Here is a 5,728-nt window from a genome sequence, read left to right as displayed (position 1 = left end):
AGGTTCTTTGTTGGGTGGAAGCTATTCCTCTCCAGCTTCATTTAGACCAGGAGTTAAAAAATTACAACCAGCCACTGGACCAATCTGGCCCAATGCCTGTGTCTGTAAATAAAGTTTTGTTGGCATACAATATGCCCATTCATTTGCATATTGTCTATGACTACTTTCATGCAGAACTGAAGAGTTGTGACAGAAGTGAGCAACTATTTGCTTGTAAGGCCTGAACTATTTACTATCTGGCTCTTTACAGAAAAGGTTTTTGCCAACCCCTGATTTAGGTGCTTGAAAAACTTCAGTTTTAAAATGGGGTCTAAAAATCATGGCAACAGATTTTTGAGATTTTTAAAATGTGCCTTAGGGTTAAAAGAAACACTTTAAACTTGGTCTCTGCTTGTGACTTCTCCTGACCTGCAATAGTCTTTAAAAGGCTTTGAGTGTTGGATAATTGCTAAGATTCTTGAACCCAACATACAGTTTCCTTCATAGTCTTCATATTCCTGTGTATCCCTGAACCATGCCATTGAACTATATCATAAAATTTGCTTCTTAGCAAAACAAAACAAAACAAATCATTAGCATGACTCCAGAGTAATTTAATAGTATCATTATAAAAACAGAACAATTTAAAAGCAAAAATTTGTTTCAGTTCATTTGGGTTCTCCCACCCCAGGGAGAGAGATTACTTTTTAAAAATTGGTTCAGGGGCAGGGACAAGGGAAGCTATTTGAAGAGCTGGATGAGTCAGGTTTAAAAGAATACCACCCAGGCCTTTTATTTAATAGTAATTTAATCAAGATACACAGGGTTTCACTTGGCCCTTAGTCACATTGATGTTTTGTCCAAACACCTGCTGATGGGAAATGGTACCAAATCATGTCTCTTCTTTATTGTGAGGATGCTTTATTGAAATGGCTCCAGCAGAGGCAGGTTCAGGCTGGGAACTAAAGCTCTTCCTATTTTATTGCCATAATTATCCACATTGTACTGTCATTTCCTTACTGGAAACTTTGTTTCAATAAATGTGTTGGTCATTATTTAATAAGCTCATGATATTCCTGCTCTGCAGAACTGCACAGCACTTGGTACCAAATCAAGTCCCAGTCTCTGGTAGCGAGATAGATTGCCTCCACAGCATGACTTTTCCAGTGCTGGGGCAACATGCTGAGTGCTCCAGTTCATGGTGACTGACCTAGGAGGGAAGGAACAAAAGATGTTTGAACTACAGAACACAGAAATCCACAGAAATCCTGTTGAACCCAGACAATGTAAAGCCTCTAAAATATAAAGCCTTTAATCATCCTTATCTAAGCTGCATTAGACAATGCTGTAAATCCATACCAAACCGGTATCTATCATTTCTGCTTTATGAAGACAGACCAGGAGAAAATGTGACCCAGGAGGTGTTTGGTGAGAATAAAGACAGGAAAAAGATGGAGGCACCCCTGTCAGTATGACTGTGCTTTCTCCAGCTGCTGCTGTTGGGTGCCTGTTGAGAATAGAACTTTTTGAGATCTGCTGGATAGAGTGGGAGTAAGAGCTGGGCTTGAAGCTGTACCTTTAGGCACAGACCATGAAACCATCCTTCACAAGTGTGCTAGTTCACATGTGTAAAATAAATCTTGCCAACAACTGGCTATTCTGTACAACTAAGACTACATATAAGCAATGAGTCCTGCCTCCTCTGAACTTTTTTATTCTTTCATTAAAACATTGCTTATGTCACTGGGAGCAGCAGAGAGTGAGCTGACTTTGGGGATGTTTGTACCAGCTCTGCTACTAGTTTCTTGTGATCCTTCCTCTGAACCTGGATGTGTACCAAAGTCGACATTGTTTTCTAATATGGTCCATCACCTTAATAGAAATACTGGTACAGAATTTGGGAAAGAAGCACTTTCAACATGATTTAAAAGGTGTGCTAAAGATTCATATTTAGCTAATTAAACCAAGGAAAAGCTAAATTCATAAAGGCCTTTCTATAAACCTTTAATATTCTATTGGTACAGGTTATTTACATAAAAAGAGCCACCATGTCAAATTTCAATATAATTTAATAAAAACCAATTTCCAGATGAGCTAACTCTGGTTCCAGATAAAGTAGAATAAAAACATTTCTCCTTATTTTTCCCACCCAGTGTAAATGAAATCCCCAAATACGACACATAAAACAAAGATAAGAATCTGAAAGGTGGGGAAAAAAAGATAGACTGACTAAAGACCTTGGGAAATTAGGAAAAACAGAGCTGTGAGTTCCCTGTGTTTTCCTTTTGCCTCCTCTGTATCCTGGAATGGGTTTTAAAGAAGCCAGCAGGCCAGAAATATCAATGGTCACAAATCAAAAAGGCTCAAGAAAAACCTGTTATCTCTAGCCAAAAGGCAGGGAAGGGCCAGCATAGAAAGACAGAAACCAAGCACCACAGAAATATTCCCCTCTCATATCAGCAGAGGTCTAGTAGGAAGTCAGGGCTTCTGGACTACCCTCTCCACCTGGCAGTAACTAGGTGATGCACCCCTTTTAGTGCAGTGTCAGGGATGGCCTCCTAAAATTAAAGATTTAAATAGAATTCAGAGATTCATAACAGATGTTCAAATGTTCAAGATCCAATGGAAAAAATTACCTGTGAAGCCAAGAACCAGGGAAATTTTAACTTGAATGAGAAAAGACAATTGAAATGACACAGATACTGAAGTTATCTGAAAAGGATTTTAAGCCAATATCATAAAAATGCTTCAACTAGCAATTATGAACACATTTGTAACAAACAAAAAAATTATTGGAAAATAAATATAAAAAAGAACCAAGTGGAGATTTTAGAACTGTAAAATACAATGACCAAAATTTAAAAAGCTCACTGTATGGGCTCAACGGCAGGACAGAGATGACAGAGTAAGGAACTAGTGAATCTGAAAATAGAACTATAGAAATTACACAATCTGAGCAACAGAGAGAAAATAGAGTAAAAAAAGATGAACAGAGCCTCAGAGACCTATGGTACTACAATAAATGATCCATTGTTCATGAGTTCCAGAAAGAAGGGGAAAACAGATTGAAGCTGAAAAAGTACTTGAAAAAATATGGCTGAAAATTTCTCAAATTTGGAAAAAGACATAAACCTACACAGGTTCAAGAAGCTGCGTGAACCACAAACAAACCACAAAGAAATCTGCACAAACATACAGGGTTCATTAAAACATGTTGCTGTGTCACTGTATGGAAGATGTCTCATAAATTCTGATATGATGCATTACTTATGGAAGTGACTTGAATGTCAGTGGATTTTATATCTGAAACCATGGCGGCCAGAAGGAAATGACACAATATTTTTCAAGTGCTGAAAGAAAATGACTGTCATCTTGGTCTTATATATTCCATGATAATATCCTTCAAGAATGAAGGCGATATAAAGACATTCTCAGATGAAGGAAAACTAAGCATTTGTTAACAGAACTGCTGTAAAAGAATTGCTAAAGGAAGTTCTTCCAACAGAAAGGAAAAGATAAAAGAAGGAAACTTGAAGCATCACAAATGAAGAAAGAACAAGAGAAAGGATAAAGTAAGAATAAATTTAATAACTATATATTTCCAGGTGGATACTAGACTAATTGGGGGAAGGGTACTAGACTAATTGGGGAGATCACTTCGTAAATTAGATAAATGTCTAACCACAATGCTGTACACCTTAAATTAATAGAAAGTAATATTGAATGTCAACTAATTGGAAAAAAACTGCAAATAAATCAAAATGAAATTCTAAAAAATGTTCAAATAAACTACAAGAAGGCACAAAAAGGGAAATAGGGGAAAAAAAAACAGGGACCAAATAGACATCATGTTTTAAAATGGCAAAATTAAACCCTGTAATATCAATAATTATAAAATATAATTAAATATAAATGGTCTCAATATACAAATATACAAAAAGAGATTGCCAGAATAGTTTTAAAAATATGACCCAACTGTATGCTGTCTACAAAATAATAATTTCAAATATGATATAGGTAGGTTGAAAATAAAAGGATAAAAAGGATATACCATACAAACATTAATCAAAATAAAGGAAGGATGGTTATATTAATTAGTATCAGATAAAATAGGAAATTACCAGGGACAATGAAGTACTGTACATAATGGTAAAAGATTCAACTCATCAATAAGACAGAAATCCTAAATGTGTATGTATGTGGCAAACAACAGAACTTGAAATTTCTTAAAGCAAAAACTGAAAGAACAGAAAGGAGAAATAGACATATCCACGTTTATAGTTCGAAACTTAAATACCTCTTTCAACAATTGATAGAATACTAGACAGAAAATCAACTGATATAGAACTAAACAATATCATCAACCAAACGAGATTGAATTGATATGTATAGAACACTCCATCTAAATAACAGTAGAAACACATTCTTTCAATGCATACATGGAACATTCACGACATAGATCATATCCCGGTTCACTGAACAAACCTGAACAAATTTAGAAGAATTGTGACATAGATCATATCCCGGTTCATTGAACAAACCTGAACAAATTTAGAAGAATTGTGACATAGGTCATATCCCGGTTCATTGAACAAACCTGAACAAATTTAGAAGAATTGAAATAATAATAGAGTATGTTCTCTAAACATGATAGAATCAAACTACATGTCTATAACAGAAAGACAGGAGGAAATTCTCCAGAATCCTGGAAATTAAACAACACATTTCTAAATAATCCATGGGAAATTAAAAAAAAAAACAATATATTGAATTAAAATGCAACATATCAAAATTTGTGAGACAGTCAAAACAGTCTGAGAGGGAAATTTATAGTATATTAGATGCTTAAGTTAGAAAAAAGAAAAGGTCTCAAATCAATAATCTAAGCATCCGCCTCAAGAAACTGAAAGATCAAAATAAACACAAATCAAGCAAAAGGACATAAGAAGAGCATAAATCAGTAAAATCGAAACAGGAAGGCAATAAAATCAATGAAACAAGAAGCTGGTTCTTTGAAAAGATTAAAATTTTGATAAACCTCTATCAAGACTAATTATAAAAAAGGGAATATACAAATTACTAATACCAGAAATGAAGTAGGAGCTCACTGCAGACCCCACAGACATTAAAAGGATAAAAAATAATAATGAAAATACAATTCTATTTAAATAAATATGACAGCTTAGATCAAATAGACCAATTCCTCAAAAAGCACAAACTACCACAATTCAACCAATGTAAAATAGATAATTTGAAAAGTCATATAACTACTAAAAATTGAATTAATCAGTGACTTCCAAAAATCTCTAGGCCCAGATACTTTCAATGGAGAATTCTACCAAACATTTAAAGTAGAATTAACACCAATTCTATACAATCTCGTCTATAAAATTGTGAGGCTATTATTACCCTGATACCAAGACCAAACAAAGTACAAAAAAAGAAAACTACTGACCAATATTTCTCATGAACTTAGGTACAAAAATCTTCAACAAAATATTAGCAAATTAAATTCAACAATATATGAAAAGATTTTTTTAATTTTTATTTTTCAATTAGAGTTGACATTCAATATTATTTTATATTAGTTGCAGGTGTACAGCATAGTGGTTAGACATTTACATAATTTATGAAGTGATCCCTTTGATTAGTCTAGTACCCATCTGACACCATACATAGTAATTATGATATAAGTGACTATATTCCCTATGCTGTACTTTATATCCCTGTGACTATTTTGTAACTGCTG

At 34.2% G+C, this 5,728-nt stretch overlaps 1 protein-coding gene across 1 annotated transcript in view; it reads right to left on the bottom strand.

Moving 5' to 3' along the window:
* Positions 1 to 572: 572 nt before the first annotated feature.
* The window catches only part of CHST7 (carbohydrate sulfotransferase 7), a 21,355-nt gene continuing 16,199 nt past the window's right edge, over positions 573 to 5,728 (bottom strand). Inside the window, 1 exon segment of the mRNA XM_006906903.3 lies at positions 573 to 1,189. The gene's annotated coding sequence lies outside the window, so the exon portion shown is untranslated.

This window comes from Pteropus alecto, unplaced genomic scaffold (genome assembly GCF_000325575.1).
Source record: "Pteropus alecto unplaced genomic scaffold, ASM32557v1 scaffold392, whole genome shotgun sequence".
Classification (NCBI taxonomy): domain Eukaryota; kingdom Metazoa; phylum Chordata; class Mammalia; order Chiroptera; family Pteropodidae; genus Pteropus; species Pteropus alecto.
The sequence above is the reverse complement of the archived record's forward strand: the minus strand, read 5'-3'. Positions and strand labels throughout refer to the sequence as shown.